This window comes from Mya arenaria, chromosome 1 (assembly GCF_026914265.1).
Source record: "Mya arenaria isolate MELC-2E11 chromosome 1, ASM2691426v1".
Classification (NCBI taxonomy): domain Eukaryota; kingdom Metazoa; phylum Mollusca; class Bivalvia; order Myida; family Myidae; genus Mya; species Mya arenaria.
The window spans coordinates 31843928-31867154 of NC_069122.1; the positions used below are offsets into that span (position 1 = coordinate 31843928).

General features: G+C 34.7%; 1 long non-coding RNA gene and 1 pseudogene across 1 annotated transcript; both read right to left on the minus strand.

The window, feature by feature from the left end:
* Nucleotides 1-1675: 1675 nt before the first annotated feature.
* On the minus strand, nucleotides 1676-4761 carry LOC128232062 (uncharacterized). Its single transcript, XR_008260482.1, has 3 exons — nucleotides 4703-4761; nucleotides 2684-2806; nucleotides 1676-1786 (listed from the first exon to the last, which is right to left on the minus strand). It is a non-coding gene; the product is annotated as an uncharacterized LOC128232062 (long non-coding RNA).
* A 3068-nt stretch (nucleotides 4762-7829) lies between these two features.
* LOC128226431 (fibropellin-1-like) overlaps nucleotides 7830-23227 on the minus strand; it is a 48499-nt pseudogene continuing 33101 nt past the window's right edge.

A 23227-nucleotide genomic window follows, 5' to 3' on the forward strand; every position in this document is an offset into this window, starting at 1 on the left:
ACACATCATATTACAATCAAACTGTAGAATCAGGCATAGCCTTTATTTTGAAACGTGTATTGTACTAATAGTTAATTCATTCATGTAAAGTTTAATAACTTGAATCAAACTAAGGCTAACGAGAATGGCTCATGCGACTATCTTGCATTACACCTGTTCATTAAACAACTAACACAAGCCAAATAAAAGGACCAAATAAAAAGAAACGTTCAAGAAACTGACCATGCATGCAATCATTTCCGGCCACACCAACATACTGATCAGCGCAAACGCATTCTTTATCTACACACGTCTTGTGAGAACCACAATCGTCTGACGAAAGACACACCGATGATGTTCCAACTAAAGGAAATAACTGTCAACATTTGACATTTAAATAATTAAATGACATTTTGTAAATCAATCTTGTTGAAGTATTATATTCTGTATAATCTTAGGTTCTGTATTTGACTTTGATAAAAAGTGGTCTATATGAATGGAATGCCGATGCCTATAATCATATTGAAAACATGTACATGTTATTCAAAGTTTGTTATCGTTTGTCTTTGCATTCTAATATACGTTAACAAGGTTATGTTACTGCTGAAGAATTGATCTAGTTTTCCAACGATTAGATAGAAAATCTGTAGCCCAAACTGAACTAAATTAGAGCTCAAGCTTACGTACTTTTTCAAATTTACATATAACAGTATTCCTACTTAAGCAGAGGTTGTCAATAAACATTGCAAAATCAGTAGTTTGATTCTGGCCAGTCGAGATATTTTCCTAAAGCTATTGTTTTCCATTGTTGGACTTTTAGCGTGATAACAAGTCATAACTTCCATAAAAATTCCAGATGTGTACGGAGTGTATGATTTATCAAAATTGATAATTATAAAAGTAAATAAAAAAGTTTTTTGTTTATTTTATACTTCACAATGTATTTGAAGTTATTTTATTGTTGTTGTTTTTCAACAGGCCCACACGGAGATCCACTCGCTCGAAAAACGTTACTCCACTGGTCAGAACCAAAGTTAAATAAGTATGATTGCAGTTACCAACCCGTAGGGGTGTCACAATGAAGACCCGTCATGCCCTCACGGCATATACAATAATAGCTGCCAATGGTATCCACGCTCATGCTTTTGTCCAAACAAGGAGTGGCTGTACACTCGTTGATGTCTAAAAATGAGGCCAAATAAATAAATAAACTTATGTTCAAATTTTAATGCCAACGAAAGGATTGTCTTTTTAGGAAAATAGCAATACAGATAACATTTTCACTCTAAAAAATCGTGCCCATATCGTCCGGATATATTAACACATCATTGGCGTAGACTGTCTGTATCCAAAAGGTGATCAATTAACGGTCTGAAGAAATAATCCTTGGAAATTGTAAAAAACAACAACTAGACTCGGGTACGAAAAACCGTGAACTCCCAATTGTTCAATCAGACAATCATATGAGTGTTAATTAAATACTCTTTAAAACACTGCCATGTGTATTAGCCACAAGACTAGCTTCAAATAAACTATTTCTATGATGAAAGAACTTCATATACAGGATTATTGTAGTTTGGATGCATACTACCGTAGCTACCGTTTCACTTTAATACAATAAAGTAAAGTAAATCTAATTGTCTAATTGCCAAATTGGTGACACCTCAACAACCATAACAAAACAAGCACTAACTTTCCGTGCAGAACGTGCCAGTAAAACCAGACTGACAAATGCATACGTAAGAGTTGATTCCGTCCTGACAAGTCGCAAAGGCTGCACACTTTCCATATAGGCAGTCGTCAATGTCTGAAAATTGCAAATTGTTCAAGTTAATCCCTAGAAAAATAAATAAAATAAACAAACATCAATGTAAACAACGATTACCAATAAAAGGTTTGATATCTAATACTTTTTTATCTTCAGAAATAAAAAGCAGTCAGATATTCGATAGCTTCAATGTATGCAATCAATGTATTTATCGATGGCTTCACAGCCAATATATGCAATCAACCAAGTTGTTGTACAATTAACGGTCAATTTATACAATCACCTTAGTTGTCGTACGCTTCAGGATCAATTTATACAATCACCTTACTGGTCGTAGGCTTCACAGTCAACCAATACAACCAACCTAGTTGTCATATGCTTCATAATCAATTGAATCAATCAACCTTGTTGTCCAAAGCTTCAGAATCAATTGATTCAATCAACCTTGTTGTCCAAAGCTTCAGAATCAATTGATAAAATCAACCTTGTTGTCCAAAGCTTCAGAATCAATTGATAAAATCAACCTAGTTGCCGTGGGCTTCATAATCAACTGATATAATTAACCATGTTTTCGATGGCCTCAATTAAACTTATACAATCAACGCAGTTATCATTGTCTTCACTGTTAACTTATACAATCAACCTAGTTGTCGTAGGTTTCATAATCAATTAATACAATCAACATTGTTCCCGTAAGCGTCATAATAAATTGATATAATAAACCTAGTTGTTGTTGCCTTCATAATCAATTGATAAAGTAAAGCTAGTTGTCGTAGCCTTCATAATCAACTGATACAATGAACCATGTTTTCCATGGCTTCAGATAACTCAAACAATTAAGCTTGTTGCCGTAAGCTTCACAGTCGATTTATTCAATAAAACTAGTTCTATATCGGATAATGTAATTAGAGAATACATGTGGAAGCGAAGTCTTACTGGTTCGACAATTGGTTCCGGTAAATCCCGCTGCGCATGTGCAAACGTACCCAGCGTCAGGGATGTTCGTCACTTCACACGTCCCATTGTTTGTACATGGGCTTGAATCGCACACGTCAACCGCTGAAGTGAGTGTTTTGTGAAAAATTATTAAAAACTGCAACTGAAAATACATGGACACCCTAAGCAATAGAAGACTGACTATGACAAAAATCAGGAATAGGCTAATAAAAACAGAGGACTGATGTAAACAAATGAAGAATTTGCTTAGCAGTAGAGATCTTACTATGAAAAATTTAGGAAAACACTATGCAGTAGAGGTCTGACTGTGAAAAAATATAGGAAATCGCTAAGCAGTAGAGGACTGACAGTGCAGAATGAAGGAATAGCAGTAGAGAACTGACTGTGAAAAATATAGGAAAACGCTATGCAGTAGACAACTGACTTTGAAAACATACAGGAAAACGCTAACCAGTAGAGGACTGACAGAGAAAAAATGCAGGAAAACGCTTTGCAGTAGAGGATTGACTGTGAAAAATGTAGAAAAACGCAAAGCAGTAGAAGACTGACTGTGGAAAATATAGGAAGACGCAAAGCAGTAAAAGACTGACTGTGAAAATTGTAGGGAAACGCTATGCAGTAGAGGACTGACTGTGAAACTTGTAGGGAGACGCAAAGCAGTAGAGGACTGACTGTGACAAATGTAGGGAAACGCGAAGCAGTAGAAGACTGACTGTGAAAAATGTAGGGAAACGCTATGCAGTAGAGGACTTACTGTGAAAAATGTAGGGAAACCCAAAGCAGTAGAAGACTGACTGTGAAAAATGTAGGGATACGCAAAGCAGTAGAAGACTGACTGTGAAAAATGTAGAGAAACGCTATGCAGTAGAGGACTGACTGTGAAAATTGTAGGAAGACGCAAAGCAGTAGAGGACTGACTGTGAAAAATGTAGGCAGTAAAAGACTGACTGAAAGAATACAGGAGTACACTCAGCAGTAGAGGACTGACTTATAATACAGGAATACGCTTAGCAGTAGACACTAACTGTGAAACAATACCAGAATACGCTTAGCAGTGGAGGACTGACTGTAAAAAATACAAGCACAAGCGTATCAGTAGAGGACTGACTGTGAAAAATATATAGAGGATAATTGTATGCTTCAGGGAAAGATCGTAAAATATTTCACCGAGTGAGCACTAAAATTCATATTTCACGATTGGCGTACCCACTAGTGAAATATTCACTTTTGGTGTTCACGACGTTATTTTTTATTTTTATTATATGCCTAAGATTGGAATTTGAATAGGAAAAACGACTCATTTTATTACACTTTTTTAGAAATATTCGTCAACTGGTATGCGTACATAACGTCATTTCGAAAATGACTCTTTGGAATAGTGTCCCAGCCCTGTGTACGCTAACGTTTGATTCGGAACCTAAAACGGGCTTTCAATACATTGAAAAATATATATTTGATATTTTCACTGTTTGAAACAGTGAAATATCAATTGCATCTAACTGATAAATCTCTATAAACCACCAAAAATCATATAACAAAACATAATATACACTATTTTACTTAATTATGACTTCAAATACTTTTGTTTATGAATTTAAATTTGAGTCTACAAACATGTTCATGCAGGTCATTGGCATATGGCTTGCAAGTATACATCAGAGAGGCTTATCAGTGATATCAATCTTATCAGTCGAAAACTATTAGTGCAGTTGACGATAGTCTGGATGAAAGCCATGTTTGTTTCGCGAATTTGAGATAAGTATTTGTTATAAATCGTCAACATATGATGATAAAATGACGTTCTTTTGAATAAAAATGTGGAAGAAAAAATAACTAACTTGATTATCATCTATGCTTATATCATATGTAGTTATGACCAAAAGAAGTCAATCTCACGTTGAACATATGCCATTCCTTAACCACCGTGCAACTAAAAATGCAAACAGACGGAGTGAAGAGTAGCGCATTAGAGATAAATGCAAATACATGTACACTCACGTATCGTGCAAAATGGACCTGTATAACCTTGGGGGCAATCACATCTGAAGGAATTCACCAGATCCACACATGGGACCGAGGGTGGACAGGGGTTAGACGCACACTCATTTATATCTATGAATAGCATACAAGACATTTTATACTGATAATTATACTTTTACAAGTTTTTTGAATGCTATGATATTTTATAAGATAGTCCGGCCTAGATAATATTATTCAAGTATTATATTAGATGAATTTCTTCCCTCGATCGGAGTGGAAGGTAGATGTATCTACCCACAAATTAACGATCTTGAATTGCATTGGTTCGGATATGGACTTCGAAAGCAAAAGGCATAATATTCAGAATATAGTGGGTTTGACCTTTATCTATGTGGTGCCGTCAACATTTAGATAAATTTCAAGACATGTTTCTCTAAACATTTATGTTTTTAAACCGTATACATATTTTTATTCCTTATATACAGTAGATTAAGAGATGGATCCTACCTGGTAGTCTATTTTTAAAATGAAATGATTTCGTAGAGCAAGATTGTTTTGAGTAGAAATGTCATGAAAAATAATCTTCGAATTTTTAGTAGAATACACATGACTGGACAACATCAACGGCTGGCAATCAATTTTATTATACCAGTCTGACAAGACTCCCCTGTGTAGCCTTGAACGCACACACAAATATACGAGTTGATCCGATCTACACACAGACCCCCATTACTACAGGGGCTTGACGCACATTCGTCGATGTCTGAAGTGTAAAACAAACTTCAAATACTGTAAAATCATACATATTCGTGTGACGTTAATTCTTAAATCATACCGTCTATCTAAAAGGGTATACATGTATGCACATGAATATACATGGTGGCGGTAAACAACTTGTTAGTACCTTGTAAGTACTCAATCATTGTTTATATTACTTTTTAATGAGCTTTGCATTATGTATTATTAAACCTCACTGCTAATAAATTAAAGTCATTTTTAGTAATGCATTAAATTTTGAGGAAGAAATTGCCGGAACATTCAAACAATCTGAACTTCCTGTGTGGCACATGTGAAACGTGCTGTTTATTAACCTCATATGTTTGAGTGTCGCCACTTGACTTCGTTTTATTGATCAAATATTCAATCTTCTATTATCGACTGAGCTAATTTCTGAGTAGCACTAATATTAAACGCACAGATTACACGTAAATGCAAAATAACAATTTATTGAACAAAATGAAGATGGAATAAATATTAAAATGATATGAGCTAAACATTGACATGAATACTTGTCAACAAGGAATACAACACTAAGCACTATGAAACTCATTAATGGTGATTTTGTTATTCATGAAAACATAAAAAATCAATATTTTTTTTCTCCACAAAGTTGGTAAAACATCAATATTATACAATTGTTGTTGTTTTTATAAAAAATCATGTACATGTGTTGTTATTTGATTTAATCTTCAATTATAGAAAACATTTTGAAAGGCATTGGAGGAATCTTGAAAAGAAACGATATGGAAATGCAATTGAAATTTAAATGTTCACATCCTTAAGAGGCAGTGATTTGATGAATATGATATGCAGTTTTTATGAAAAGCATTATTTGGCAATACAATAGTTTTAATCTCACTGCGCTCTGATCCAGGAGGTTGTATTGAACTTATAAATTTGGATCGCACAAACAAGATTCACAATAAAAAAACATACCAATTTTGCAGCATGATCCCGTGTAACCATGCGCACAAATGCAGTGAAAACCACCAACCAGGTTAATGCAGGATGCGTTGTTTTGACAGGACGCAGTAATACACTCATCAATATCTAGATATACCAAATTATTACATTATTAACAATGATATTCTTAAGAACACATACACAAAACTATTTCTACACCATCCCAATTGTAGTAAGATGTTTAAAATTATCTCGCACACATTACGCAATTTACTCACGCATTGTTTGCTAATCTAATCTGTTTATTTTTGTTTTCTTGTGATTTTATTTATATCAATTTTGTAAAATTGTATTGTTTCCATCTTATATGTTTGATACATTCAAATCTTGACGTCACGACAAAAGGAGATGTTTCTTATATGTTCCATACATTCAAGTCATTAAGAAAAAGGGTTACATACATTGAACTTTGATACTCGAAACCCTTACCAATATCACAATTTAACCCGGAATATCCATAATTAATAATTAACATAATTAAGGCCAAACTTTCCATCTCAAAATAAATAAAGAAATTAATTACAACAAATTAATAAAAATGTAACAATATATGATTTCAATCTTGTTTCACTTCTAGTAGTAATAAATAAAAGTTTTCTTAAACTCTCAAATCTAATGCGCATGGTTAGCACGTGACTCATGTTAAAATTCATTTAAATGTAAGCATTTCAATTGTTTGATGTTGCCAGTAAATACTTATTTGGATTCTTGTTGTTCGTAGTTATGCTATAAGGTAAACAATAACAACATCAATAAACCAAAACCTACTTATTCGCATCTGAGCCCCATAAATCCAATGGGGCAAATACAAGTGTATCCATTGATTTCATCGACACAAATTCCCCTGTTCTGACACGGCTGACTGGCGCACTCGTTGATATCTGCATGTAGTTAAACAACATATATGAGGATCATGTGGTGTAGGGCGTATGCATGAATGATATTACAAATATTCAATATAAGTTATCGGAGTATCTGTAGTTGATTGAATGAAATAGTATATTAAGATTTAGGTAAGCCGTTTAAGCCTTCACTATCTCACAATTGTCCCAACATATATTAATACAAGACAGTAGCCAATTGTATAAAACTGGTTATTTTGTTGGTTTGGAAAAACTTGATTAAATGTTAATTGATTGATCAATATTTACTGTTGACCAATGACATTACGTTCATGTGTTACCGTATCAAAAGATACCTAAAAATCACTTTATTATTATAAAATTGGCCGCTATCCATCTTCTATGCGTTTAATGTATTTTTTTACAGAAAAAGGTTTAAACACCATTTATAACTTACTTATATCGCACGTGATGCCGGTGAAACCAGGACGACATACACACGTAAAGTTGTTTAATCCATCAAGACATACGCCGTTGTTTGAACAAGGCTGAGACAGGCAATGATTTACGTCTGAATATGAAGAATAATTGCTAAGTTAAAAAGGCTGAGGATGACAATAATCTTTATCAAGACATCAACTTTGATTGCTAAGGTAAGACAAGGCTGAGGCTGGCAATAATCGATGTCCGAATATGAAAAATGATCATTAAGTAATAGAAATAACTAAAGGCAAGTAAATATGTTTAGACGAGTTACTTAAGTTGATTTAAACTTTATTTAAACCGCGGTTATAAGATTAAAATTAAGTAGTGCCATTGGAACCTATAGGTATTGTAGTTTAAAAAATAAGTTGGATATGAAAAGGCATTACCGCAGGTTATAAATGTCTTATTAGTCACTTTATATCATTTGTTTCTATTTTTTAATAGACGCGACAGAAATAATTTATATTGTTTAACGTCGTAAATTTGCTTGTATAACATCATGTCTTCTAAATAAGATCAGCAAGTTTAAACCCTCTCTATTTGAGCTAATTCTAATGATTGTATATGAATAGTTTACCTGATTGACATCGGTCGCCCGTTAATCCAGGAACACAATGACAAATATAGGAATTAATTCTGTCTTCACACAAGCCCCCGTTTAGGCAAGGGGATGAGGCACACTCATTTATATCTGAAAGGAAGCTGAATGATATTATTGCCATACTGAATTTCGAACACCATGCATCAAGTATGCGGATTTCATTGTCAGAATGGTTCTATGAAACAAGGTATCTGTTCGTGGATCTTAGAAAGTGTTAAGAAAACAATGCATCACGTATGTTGATCTCGATTTCAGATTGTGTTTATAAAACAATGCATCAATTAAGTTGATCCAGAATGTGTTTATAAAACAAGGCATCAACTTTGTGGATTCCATTTTCAGAACGTTTTGATGAAACAAGACATCCAGATTGGTAATCTCTTTTTCAGAATTTGTTGAAAGCTTTTATTGAAAACCAAAAATGCATAAGAATTTTCAAGCATATTTAAAGTGAATGATACATTCTACTTATGCTTTTGTTGTAATAATTTCATTAAAATCTGATCGTGCATTCGCGTGATTTCAACAATTGATATATGTACATTATATCATGTGTGCACAACAAACCAAAACTATATTTACACATCATATCATGTTATCTAAACATATCAGATACATGTATACTCTTTATATTTCTACATTTTACACATTTCTCGGTGTAGTCCCGACGTTTTGCAACCTCGCTTACAGTATAAAATCATCCACAACAAAGCAAGGTACAACCCACCTATATCACAGAATGCTCCGGTGTACCCGGGCATACAAATGCAACGGAATCCCGGAATAAGTCTCGCACACGTTGCTCCATTCTGGCAGGGACTGGAGGCACACTCATCTATATCTGCGTTACAAAATGTTCCAAACCTGTTTAAATGACTGACGTTCGCATTTAAGACATGCAAGTCGTTTTGTCCAGATGTGTTGCATAAAGCAATAGACAAATGTCTTGCTCTTAAAATAAGTTGTTAAACAAAGAACTTCAATTGGGACCTCATATAGTAAGCTGTAGATATGAACATGGAACGAATGATCTAACATTGAATTATAAATACAAATCAATATTAGTGAGATCTCTTCGTCAAATCAGTACACCAAGAAGATACATATATATGTCTATAAAATTAGTGAGTAATGCATGTTTTATAAGTGTAATTGCATATAAATAATATACGACTAAACATATTAGTGGAACTGGTCAAATGAATATTAATGACGACTAATATTCCGTACATTTTCGTTTTCTTCTGTTTCTTTTCATAAATTAAAAATTGATAACTGTTTCGTTTTCGTTTTCTAGAATTGTTTTATTTGGTAGTCTAGTGTCAAAACGGCAGACATACCAGGGCCATACAACACAGTGCGTCATGACAAAAGGTACGTTACAACTAGTCTAGTTTAATCGTAGTTAAGTTAAAACGTATTTTATTGTATATAATATACGCACGTAATATAAATCATTTCAACAAATAACATAATTATACAATTGGGTTGGGCCACAAGTTATAACACCGTTAGAAAATGACCCTCCCTGCAAACGTTATAACTAAATGGCAAGCACTCATATTGGTTCAAGATGCTTTCTCTACATATAAGATTGAGAATGCTACTTCAGACAAATAACTTGTTTAAATCTTAGCAATGCACTTATTTGAAAGTTATTTTTCTTTGAATTCAGTTTAATATCTACAACCAAGAAGAATCGTGAATATTATTCAAATATTGTTTTGCTGGACTAAAACTAATTCAGATCAAATGCCACATGTTTTCTATAAGTAACTTCAAAGTAAGTGAACTCTCAGGAGAAACGCAACATACCTTTTTATTGTTTAAATCAATCGGTTTTGAACCGAACTTTAAGGAAATGTATGTTTGTCATATACTTGAAACCTGAAATGTTGCCTATTTCCATGGAAATGTATAGCGAAAAGAATGGGAAGTGTAATCCCATTATACAATTACAAATATACTTAGTACTTATACCTAGTTCACAGTTAATTCCCGCATATCCCGGTGTACAGTAGCAGATGTACAGGTTGACTCGATCGCTGCATACGCCGCCATTCTGACACGGTCCAGAAGCACACTCGTTTATGTCTTTAAAAGATTAATATCGTTATATTTACATGTAACCACTCTAACTATTATCGAACTTCCAATGCTCTTTTCACGAACATACGCTATTGACGTTAACTGCGTATTTCTAAAGGGGGACGTCAGGATATCGTTCTAATAAAATTGGTGTATAAAACACGACCATTTAGCTACAAGTAATTTAATTTTGATTTGTTATTAACGTTTTATAAAATATAAACATTGATATAAATTCCAATATCGCTAAATCTGAGTCTAACATTGAAAACCCGATGAAAAATTCGCATAAACATTGATAACGTACAGAAGAAAATAATTCAGAATTCAAGGTTGCGTAGACAATTTTCTAAAAATAAAACAATTAGTGAAACACCAAAACTAGTATATAAAACACTTGCTAAAAATATTGATAAGTTGGCTTTTTTGCATTGTTATCCAGTTCTTGTTCTCTGTCATGATTTACATAACTTACCTATTCCACAATGTAGTCCAGTATATCCAGGGGTGCATGTGCAATTGTAGGAATTAATGCCATCCAGACATGTTCCACCATTACGGCATGGACTGGAGGAGCATTCGTTTATATCTGAGTTTTTGAAAAGAAAATGTCAACCACACATTTTAAGAAAGCCTGTCCTTTGTTTGAAAAGAAAATCAGTTGTGAACTGACTGCTTCTTGCATCATAACACAAACCCATTACACAAGCTAACAGTTGGGTATTGACTGATTATTTTTCATAACACCTGACAACAGTTGGGCATTGGCTGGGCAAAATGTCACTATGCAACACCACAGCTGCGTATAGACTGATGATTATGTCATAAAATAAGACCCCAGTTGTGTATGTTTAATTTCTAAAGTAATCATTTAAATAAACAGTTATATATTGGCTGATTATAGAGTTATAACACTAGACCAGAGATTTGTATTGACTGATTTCGTGTCATTACTATGGACCACAGTAAGGTTTGAACTACTTATAGTGTTATGACGGAAGACCTTGTGTATTGACTGATTATAATGCCATTACACAAGACCACAGTTGTGTATTGACAATTTCTAACGACATCACATAAATATATCATTAAATAAACAGTTGTGTATTGACAGATTAAAGAGTTATAACACAACACCAAAAATTGGTATTCACTGATTCTTGGTCATTTCAATGGACAAACTATTGGTATTGACTAATTCAGGTGTCATTACACTAGACAAGAGATTGGTATTTGGCTGATTCTGGGGTCATTACACTAGACAAGAGATTGGTATTTGGCTGATTCTGGGGTCATTACACTAGACAAGAGATTGGTATTTGGCTGATTCTGGGGTCATTACACAAGACAAGAGATTGGTATTTGGCTGATTCTGGGGGCATTACACAAGATCAGAGATTTGTATCTGGCTGATTCTGGGGACATTACACAAGACCAGATAATGGTATTTGGCTGATTCTGGGGTCATTACACAAGACCAGAGATTTGTATTTGGCTGATTCTGGGGACATAACACACGAACAGAGATTGGTATTTGACTGATTCTGGGGTCATTACATAAGATCAGAGATTGGTATTTGGCTGATTCTGGGGGCATTACACAAGATCAGAGATTGGTATTTGACTGATTCTGGGGTCTTTACAAAAGATCAAGGATTGGTATTTGACGGATTATGGGGGCATTACACAAGATCAGAGATTGGTATTTGACTGATTCTGGGGTCATTACACAAGATCAGAGATTGGTATATGGCTGATTCTGGGGTCATTACACAAGACCAGAGATTGGTATTTGGCTGATTCTGAGGTCATAACACAATATCAGAGATTTGTATTTGGCTAATTCTGGGGTCATTACACAAGATCAGAGATTGGTATTTGGCTGATTCTGGGGCCATAACACAAGATCAGAGATTGGTATTTGGCTGATTCTGGGGGCATTAAACAAGACCAGAGATTGGTATTTGGCTGATTCCGAGGTCATTACACAATATAAGAGATTTGTATTTGGCTGATTCTGGGGCCATTACACAATACTAGAGATTGGTATTTGGCTGATATTGTGTTTATTACACAAGACAAGAGATTGGGATTTGGCTGATCCTGGGGTCATTATAATAGATCAGAGATTGGTATTTGGCTGATTCTGGGGTCATTACACAAGATCAGAGATTTGTATTTGGCTGATTCTGGGGTCATTACACAAGACAAGAGATTGGTATTTGGCTGATTCTGGGGCCATTACACAATATCAGAGATTTGTATTTGGCTGATTCTGGGGCCATTACACAATATCAGAGATTGGTATTTGGCTTATTCTGGGGCCATTACGCAATATAAGAGATTGGTATTTGACTGATTCTGGGGCCATTACACAGTATCTCAGAGATTTGTATTTGGCTAATTCTGGGGCCATTACACAATATCAGAGATTGGTATTTGGCTGATTCTGGGGCATTACACAATATCAGAGATTTGTATTTGGCTGATTCTGGGGTTATTACACAAGACAAGAGATTGGTATTTGGCTGATTCTGGGGCCATAACACGATATCAGAGATTGGTATTTGGCTTATTCTGGGGCCATTACACAGTATCAGAGATTTGTATTTGGCTGATTCTGGGGCCATTACACAATATCAGAGATTGGTATTTGGCTAATTCTGGGGCTATAACACAAGACAAGAGATTGGTATTTGGCTGATTCTAGGGCCATTACACAATATCAGAGAATTGTATTTGGCTGATTCTGGGGTCATTACACAATATCAGAGATTGGTATTTGACTGATTCTGGGGCCATTACACAATATCAGAGATTTGTATTCGACTGATTCTGGGGCCATTACAAAATATCAGAGATTAGTATATGGCTGATTCTAGGGCCATTACACAATATCAGAGACTTGTATTTGGCTAATTCTGGGGCCATTTCACAATATCAGAGATTGGTATTTGGCTGATTCTGGGGCCATTACACAATATCAGAGATTGGTATTTGGCTAATTCTGGGGCTATAACACAAGACAAGAGATTGGTATTTGGCTGATTCTAGGGCCATTACACAATATCAGAGAATTGTATTTGGCTGATTCTGGGGTCATTACACAATATCAGAGATTGGTATTTGACTGATTCTGGGGCCATTACACAATATCAGAGATTTGTATTCGACTGATTCTGGGGCCATTACAAAATATCAGAGATTAGTATATGGCTGATTATAGGGCCATTACACAATATCAGAGACTTGTATTTGGCTAATTCTGGGGCCATTTCACAATATCAGAGATTGGTATTTGGCTGATTCTGGGGCCATTACACAATATCAGAGATTGGTATTTGACTGATTCTGGGGCCATTACACAATATCAGAGATCTGTATTCGACTGATTCTGGGGCCATTACACAATATCAGAGATTGGTATATGGCTGATTCTAGGGCCATTACACAATATCAGAGACTTGTATTTGGCTGATTCTGGGGCCATTACACAATATCAGAGATTGGTATATGGCTGATTCTGGGACCATTACACAATATCAGAGAATTGTATTTGGCTAATTCTAGGGTCATTACACAATATCAGATATTGGTATATGGCTGATTCTAGGGCCATTACACAATATCAGAGATTGGTATATGGCTGACTCTGGGGCCATTACACAATATCAGAGATTGGTATTTGGCTAATTTTGGGGACATTACACAATATCAGAGATTGGTTTTTGACTGATTCTAGGTTCATTACACAAGACCAGTGATTGGTATTTTGCAGATTCTGGGGACATAACACAAGACCAGAGATTTGTATTTGGCTGATTCTAGGTTCATTACACAAGATCAGAGATTGGTATTTGGCTGATTCTGGGGGCATTACACAAGATCAGAGATTGGTATTTGACTGATTCTAGGTTCATTACACAAGACCAGAGATTGGTATTTGGCTGATTCTGGGGTCATAACAGAAGACCAGAGATTGGTATTTGGCTGATTCTGGGGTCATTACACAAGATCGGAGAATGGTATTTGGCTGATTCTGGGGCCATTGCACAAGATCAGATATTTGTATTTCGCTGATTCTGGGGTCATTACACAAGATAAGAGATTGGTATTTGGCTGATACTGGGGTCATTACACAAGATCAGAGATTGGTATTTGGCTGATTCTTTGGTCATTACAATAGAATAAAGATTGGTATTTAGCTGATTCTGGGGCCATTGCACAAGACCAGATATTTGTATTTCGCTGATTCTGGGGCCATTACACGATATCAGAGATTGGTATTTGACTGATTCTTGGGCCATTACACAATATCAGAGACTTGTATTTGGCTGATTCTGGGGCCATTACACAATATCAGAGATTTGTATTTGGCTGATTCTGAGGACATTACACAATATCAGAGATTGGTATTTGGCTGATTCTTGGGTCATTACACAAGACCAGAAATTGGTATTTGGCTGATTCTGGGGGTATTACACAAAATCAGAGATTGGTATTTGGCTGATTCTGGGGGCATAACACGAGATCAGAGATTGGAATTTGGCTGATTCTGGGGTCATTACACAAGACCAGAGATTGATATTTGGCTGATTCTGGGGGCATAACCCAAGATCAGAGATTGGTATTTGGCTAATTCTGGAGTCATTACACAAGCTCAGAGATTGGTATTTGGCAGATTCTTAGGGCATTCTACAAGATCACGGTATTTGGCTGATCCTGTGGTCATAACACAAAATAAAAGATTGGTATTTGGCTGATTATGGGGTCAAACACATGATCAGGGATTGGTATTTGACTGATTCTGGTGGCATTACACAAGAACAGAGATGGGTATTTGGCTGATTCTTGGGGCATTACACAAGAACAGAGATTGGTATTTGGCTGATTCTAAGTTCATTACACAAGACCAGAGATTGGTATTTGACTGATTCTAGGTTCATTACACAAGATCAGAAGATCAGAGATTGGTATTTGGCTGATTCTGGGGGCATTACACAAGATCAGAGATTGGTATTTGGCTGATTCTGGTGCCAATACACAAGACCAGAGATTGGTATTTGTAATTCTGGGGCCATTACACAAGATCAGAGATGGGTATTTGATTGATTCTGTGTTAATTACACAAGATCAGAGATCGGTATTTGACTGATTCTTGGGCCATTACACAAGATCAAAGATTGGTATTTGGCTGATTCTGGGGTAATTATACAAGACCAGAGATTGGTATTTGGCTGATTCTTGGGTTATTACACAAGACAAGAAATTGGTATGTGGCTGATTCTGGGGTCATTACACAAGATCAGAGATTGGTATTTGGCTGATCCTGGGGTCATGACACAAGATCAGAGATGGGAATTTGGCTGATTCTGGGGTCATTACACAAGATCTGAGATTGGTATTTGGCTGATTCTATAGTAATTACACAAGATCAGAGATTGGTATTTGGCTGATTCTGGTGGCATTACACAAGATCAGAGTTTAGTATTTGGCTGATTCTTTGGCTGATTCTGGGGGCATTACACCAGACCATGGTTGGGTATTGACTAGTAGGCTAGTTTGTTTTTCCATATTATTTCATTTATATTATGTAGTTGATTCATCTTTTAAACAAACTCTATCAGATGCCTCTTAGTATAATTTTTATCAAAGTTTAAACACTTTTTTATTGTCGATAAATATGTTACATACTTATCTGGCAATTTGTTCCGCTGAAGCCGGGCAAGCAGATGCAGTCATAAAGTCCCTCGCCGACGATACACTCTCCCCCATTCAGGCATGGATTCGAAAGACATTCGTTCATTACTTAAAGTAAGAAAGGAGGGTGTGATCTGATTTAATCACTTTGAAAACAGCACTGTGTTAGTTAACATTTGCTTACAAACGCAAACTTGCGCGATTTGGTTCCCCACTAGCAGTTTATGCACTACGATATAATCGGGATTAATAACCAAAAATTTAATAAAATGATAGGGACCATGCTTTAATTTATCGCAGCACAGTAGTGAATAATGAATTACTTAAGAACAATGAATACCAGTTACAGGAACAAGGCAAAACAAGAATACAATGCCAGCTAAGTAATGCTATTAGCAACAAATGATAATTTTAAATCTACAAATAACTTTGATATACATAGTTCACAGTTTTGCCCAGTCAGATCTATTGGACAAATGCACATGTAGCTTCCAGGTGTATTTTGACATGTCCCGGCATGGTGGCACGGTAATAAAAGACACTCGTCGATATCTGAGAAAAGAGATAAGTTATTCAAGTAAAAAAATATTGACTGTGCTAAACATGGTATGCATTATTGGCTTGGTATAATAATACATACCTTTGACGTATACATATCATCTAAATAAAATAAGGGAACTAGTATAAAGTCATAGAAATGTCAGGCGAGGAAGAAATTGATTTGATATGAACAATAGTAACGATTTACAAGATAAATCTTACTATTGACAAAACCAAGAAGACTGTTTATGTATATTTACATATGTTATATACATACATATATACTTTGAAAAATACAAATAATGTTATCATTATCAATGCCTCAAAGACTATATTTATATTCAGATGTCAACGGGTCTATCATTGATTTCTGATATCAACTAAATCAGCTAAATAAGATTCATATTGGTATCATAAGTCAAATATCCCAAGGCAAAATAAAAGTTTCTTCATATCTTTCCATCAGCATTGTATTTTTGAGCAAATTCCGAATTTTAAAATTAACGGAATTGTGCTTGCTTTAGGTTATGCAAATCATTTCAAAAAGTGTTCATGTATTATAAAGTTCATTAAAACCGCTTGCAAATAGTCCTAGCCACCGACAATGATCGTGATTAACTCAAGCAGAATTTCTTAATATATACAATTCTTGTCAACGAGTACAGCAAAGAATTTACCAGTTTGACATCTTTCTCCGGTATAACCAGGAAGACAGACACACCGAAAGCTGTTTACGCCATCCTCGCACGTGCCCCCGTTCTGACAAATAATTCCAATACACTCGTCAATGTCTGCAGCAGAAGAAATAATAAGAAGTTAGAAAGATTGTAAAACATTACTTTTACGATTACAACCAAACATCATTTGATTGTCATGCTAACTTGTGATAACGACATAACTGTTTGAACGGATAAACTAAGCCAAGAAAACATTTCTTTCCGCTTAAAGACCTACAATTCCATAAAAAAAGTAATATTAAATGAACTCTAACAAATCATTCAGATGGTCGAAAAGTCATGCTTATTTTGCTTTGCGACTCAAGATTTATTTTTGTGCAACCATGCACTGGGTTAGGTTGAACAAAAATCTACAGTCGCCTGATTGACTAGTCATTGGCTTTCCAGATATCTGATTCGATCGTTATTTTAATGTCTAATTGTGTGGTAAATTTTAAGCGAGAAATTTTGTTCTCGTTTTAATGTAACCGGCCCGTGGTCTAAAATGAATCTATCGAAGTTTAAGGTAACTTCTACCTTGGCAATGATACCACATTATCATAAGTTTGACTTACTTTCTTCTCAATTTGTGCCAGTGAAGCCCGCTCGACATATGCACGTGTAGCGGTTGATTTCATCTACACACGTTCCACCGTTAAAGCATGGCATTGGCAGACACTCGTTGATATCTTTAAAACATTTCAATATGGTCATGTATTAGGATGGATTGATTTAAATGCAGTTACCTTTTATTAACTCTAGATAAAGAAAGGTTAAGAAATTGATACCTTAAAGACGACTTGTTCACAGATTTATGTTGGAAATTTCACGTTTTCAAATTGTTGAGTTCTTTAACTCAGATCTAGGAAAAAATACCAAACAGCAACTAACAAATTTCTATTTTAACTGTTTTTTGTTGTATATCCAAACCTATAGCCACCAAACTTCCAATAAGGTTATTAACGTTTTTTAGCATATACATTTTCGTTCATATTTTTAGAAAAAAGCTAACAAAAGAGCTCTTGTCTAAATCTTTAATTTGTGCTAATCGTGATATGCATTTTGTTATTATTATAACAAAATTATCTTTAGCGTAATAGCTGATTGACAAATAGGCTTTGTTTAGTGTATTTGCAAAACGTACCAGCAACAGAACAATCAATACATTTATTTGGTCATTGCGCCATACCTAGTATATTACACCTCCAACATGAAAGACGCAAAGACATTGGTCGAGGACAGATAACCCAATATATATTCATATTGGATCATAAATCAATTATATAGAAATGGCGTCTTTTCCCAATTAATAAATGAAACATTTCCCAGGTGGTGTTTGCGTCTTGATCAATGCTAATATGTTGTCGACGCAGGAAACCATATTCGGCTTCAAGCTTCGGGTTCCTCTACTCCGTACATTCCATATCGGGTAAGCTACTAGCCCCGTAACTTATAACTCTGAGTATCTCTAGAACTGTGTTCATGCGGTCATTGCGCCATATAGCAGTACATCTCAATGCGTTCATGTGGTCATGGCACTATATTATTGTATAGCTCAATGCGTTCATATATTATTTCGCCGTACAACAATGCGTTCATATGATAATGGCACCATGCCAAAGTATCTCATAGTGCGTTCATGTTGCAGTATATCTTTATGCTGTTATGTGGTTATGGCTCCATCTATTATATGTGTTTTCAATTTGTTTTTCTTAAGAATTATATTGATTTAATTTAGATTACACTATATAGAGATTAAAATTCAAACCGTGTTCACAGTTGGTTCCAGTATAACCGGGAATACAACTGCAGGTGAAGTATCTGATGTGTTCTGAACATGTTCCTCCATTAAGGCACGGAGAAGACGAGCACTCCTGAATATCTGAAAATGACAAAAATGAATAGGCAATTCTAACTATAGAGAAAGGCAGACATTTCCTGGAGGAATTATGTGTATCAAACGTTTTGTTATAAATGTGAGCACCGTGTTAATAACAAGTCTTAGTAATAAACTATTAGGTCTTTTACGCGATAACGGGCCAAATGCAATACTAACTCCCGACGAAAATACATGCAAAATCTCGACCAAAGGCGGCCAATAAGAGATTCCGCCATTCTAATTGGCTACTAAACTCGTAAAATACGGGATTCGAGAAACAAACCATTACCACTGGCTGTCGAAACTCGCTGTAATATGAGAATGCTGTAAATTATTTAATAAGGTAGCCATTTTGTTTTCCACGTTACCGGCTGTTTTTAAAATTGTGCGCCTTGTTTGAAACATATTTGTAATTACTAGCCTATAAAGTTTTACTCCACTCTGTACGGTGTTATATTACAGTTGTTAAACTATTAACGAAATTATCACGAACAGACATGCTTCTTCACCATGCAATCGGCTTTATTCATTAGTCTGTGCAATGTCACTTTAAAGGATGCATGTCAAAATCATCAATGCCCAGTTTAGAAAAGCAGAATCCATGATAATCTTCAATAATAACTTGAGATAAGAAATAAGAATGTTTTAAACAAAATGTTGTAGCATATGTCATGTTTAATTATAAAATACTTATTAAATAGATGATTTCATACAGATTTCTTGGACAAATAACTAGGCCAATATAAAATAACAAAATTAACATTTTATTAGTGTATACAAAGTATTTATATATTCAAATTGGTCATATTGTTATAAAAAGTAAAACGAACTTTAAAAATATTCCAATTTATTTAAAGATTTATACTTAGTAGGAAATTATGAAGTTCACTTCACCATTTTAACTAATAGCACAGTATAACTTCGATAACTTCGTTGTTTAGTTTCGTAGTTTAAAGTACATATATATATATATATATATATATATATATATATATATATATATATATATATATATATATATATATATATATAATGTAAATTATGTATAATGGGCCAGTGACCGGGAAGTACTGAAATGTAAAGTTATGTATAATGGGCCAGTGACCGGGATGTACTGAAATGTATATTTATGTATATTTGGTCGGTAACCGTGAAATACTGAAAGGTAAAAATATGTATAATGCACCAGTGTTCGTGAAGTACTTAAATGCATAGATAAGTTTTGTAATGTATAGTTATGTATTAAGGATTCACCGGGAAGTACTGAAATGTACAGATATGTATAATGGGCCAGTGATCTTGGAGTACTTTAATATATAGTTATGCAAAGTAGGCCTGTGACCATGAAGTATTGAAATGTATAGTAATGTATAGCGGGCCAGTGACCGTGAAATACTGTTATGTTTACTTATTATACCACATGGAAATCTCACCAAATTCGCAGTTAGTTCCTTGGTACCCTTGAGGACACGTGCAGTTATACCGATTGATTCCGTCCATGCATGCTCCACCGTTTAAACAAGGATGTGAGGAGCACTCGTTCACATCTAGATAATTATTTAGACATTTAATTAGAAATATACAAACTTGCAAAGTAAATAATGACCGCCAGGTGGGTAAGAAACCTTGTATCAGAAACAGCCGGCTATATGGTCAGGTTGAAATCCTGTAAGCACGCGATATAAACATGTATCATGCACATTTGATAAATTAAAACGTACTCCAATGGACAAACAGCTTCATAATAACTAAATGAGAATTTAACCTCTGACTTGCTGGAAAATTGTCCGTTAAGCAAACGAAATCACCAAATGAATTAGATTTTTACAAACATGCAAAGTGATTTATTTTCTAACCAATAAAAACAAAACAAAGTTATATAACACTTCTGTAATATAAAAGAAAAAACAAACAAATATGTGATAGTCAAATAAACCGAGATAAAAGTATTGTAAGTGATAAACGTATGTATTAACTTAAGTGTGATGCTTATGTGAGACAAAAGGCAATACGCTCTTAAACCGATAGTGCAACTAACGCAACCAATCTTCTACCTTTCTGACACAATGTGCCGGTGTATCCTGGAGCACAGTTGCATTGAAACGAGCCAACCAGATTCACACATGTCCCGTTATGTTGGCATGGGCCTGATTCACACTCATTGATGTCTGAAACAGGATTAATAAAAAAGGTTCACTTAGTGTCTTCCTTACAAAAGATCAATGCAATTTTAGCACTCTTCCCAGGTTATCCAGGTTGCGAAAACATTAAACAGGAAGGCATCACTGTCAATGCCCAATAGCAAGGTAAAATGGATAAGAGGGCTTTAATGTCCGTGTAGTTATCAAGGTTTACATAACGCATGATTATAACGTCATATGTAAGAATACGTGGTAAGTATTATATATTTTTTACAACCGATTGTGGTCGATCTGCACCAATGTCTTTTTCCCAAAGCTGTTTTTACACTTTAATTTTTCAACTTTACCAATGTTAAAACTAATCAAAACGTAAGGTACCTGTTCCACAGTGGGCGTCCTGATAACCAGAAGGACATGTACAGTTATAAACGTCTATACCTTCCAAACACAGACCACCGTTTAGGCAAGGATTCGATTCACATTCGTTTATATCTAAAATAAGTTACTATTTGGGTCAGATAAAAAGCTTTGTTTAAATCAAACTATTGAAACTTATGTCATCCATCAATAAAACAAAAACTGCTGATGGTAAATTTTCATTTTAAAGTTATAGACTTTAAGCTCAAATTAATAAGTTAAAGTGTTCAGGGGGAGCTTTTTTATATAGGTATTATGTTATTTGCGAAACAAAATCATTAAAATGTAATTCATGCAGAATAAAATAATGGTCAATCAATATAAATAAACATAGAACTTAATATCTAAAACCCAGTAACTAATATCTGCATGTCTCTCTGTTAATATGATGATTGGAATAAAATTGGTATCTACATTAAAAAAAATGTCATTAAAACACTTCTACTATGCCTGTAAATTAGCATTCAAAACATTTGTGATAATGTTCCAAAATGTAAATCGTTAAAAGATATATATACCAATTTCGCAGCAACTCCCAGTGTAACCTGCCTGGCAGATACACGTGTAACTGTTAATCCCATCCAAACACGTGCTCTCGGCACCACAGGGCGAGGATGCACATTCGTCGATACCTATATGGTTGTTTTAAGTTTGCACACTATTAATTATACGAAAAAGGACAATGCTAATGTTTAAAAAACAACTGGCCCGAATTGAGCGTAATAAAAAGGATGTAGAAATAGCTAAATGTGAGAAATTCAGATTTTAAAGAATACAAAAAGGTAGTCAGTTAAGCTGTTATATGAAAATATGTTTACGAAAACAACTCGCATATTTAATTCAAACATTAAAGCACGATAAAAGTTTTATTCTCGAAACATTAACATTAAATTATGGGCAGCTATATTTATAAAATTTGTTGGTAGGGTTTTGTAATAACAATCGATTCAGACTTTCTATTTAAAAAGTAACACTGCTCCGGGTTCACTGCAAATCACCTGTCTGACATATTCCTCCGGTAAATCCAGCTCGACATATGCATGTAAAACTGTTGACTGAGTCCAAACACAGTCCACCATTTCGGCAGGGATTTGACCGACATTCATCAACGTCTACAACCAATGATAAATCATCAAGAGGTATAAATCATCAAGAGGTATTCATTTGGCTAGTTTGCGAATACAAAGAACTGGATAGGCCAACAGTTACTTTTGGATACAGATTTAACAAATGTTAGTCGATTCAGTCAAATAAAAACACATAGATTATTTTTCTTAAAATTAGGTATTAGAATTTCCACATTCAAAACGATGACAGAAATCAGAATACTTAAGCAAGCATAATATCTAATATGTAGTCAGGTAAAGTCAAGTCAATACTTTTATTCTCT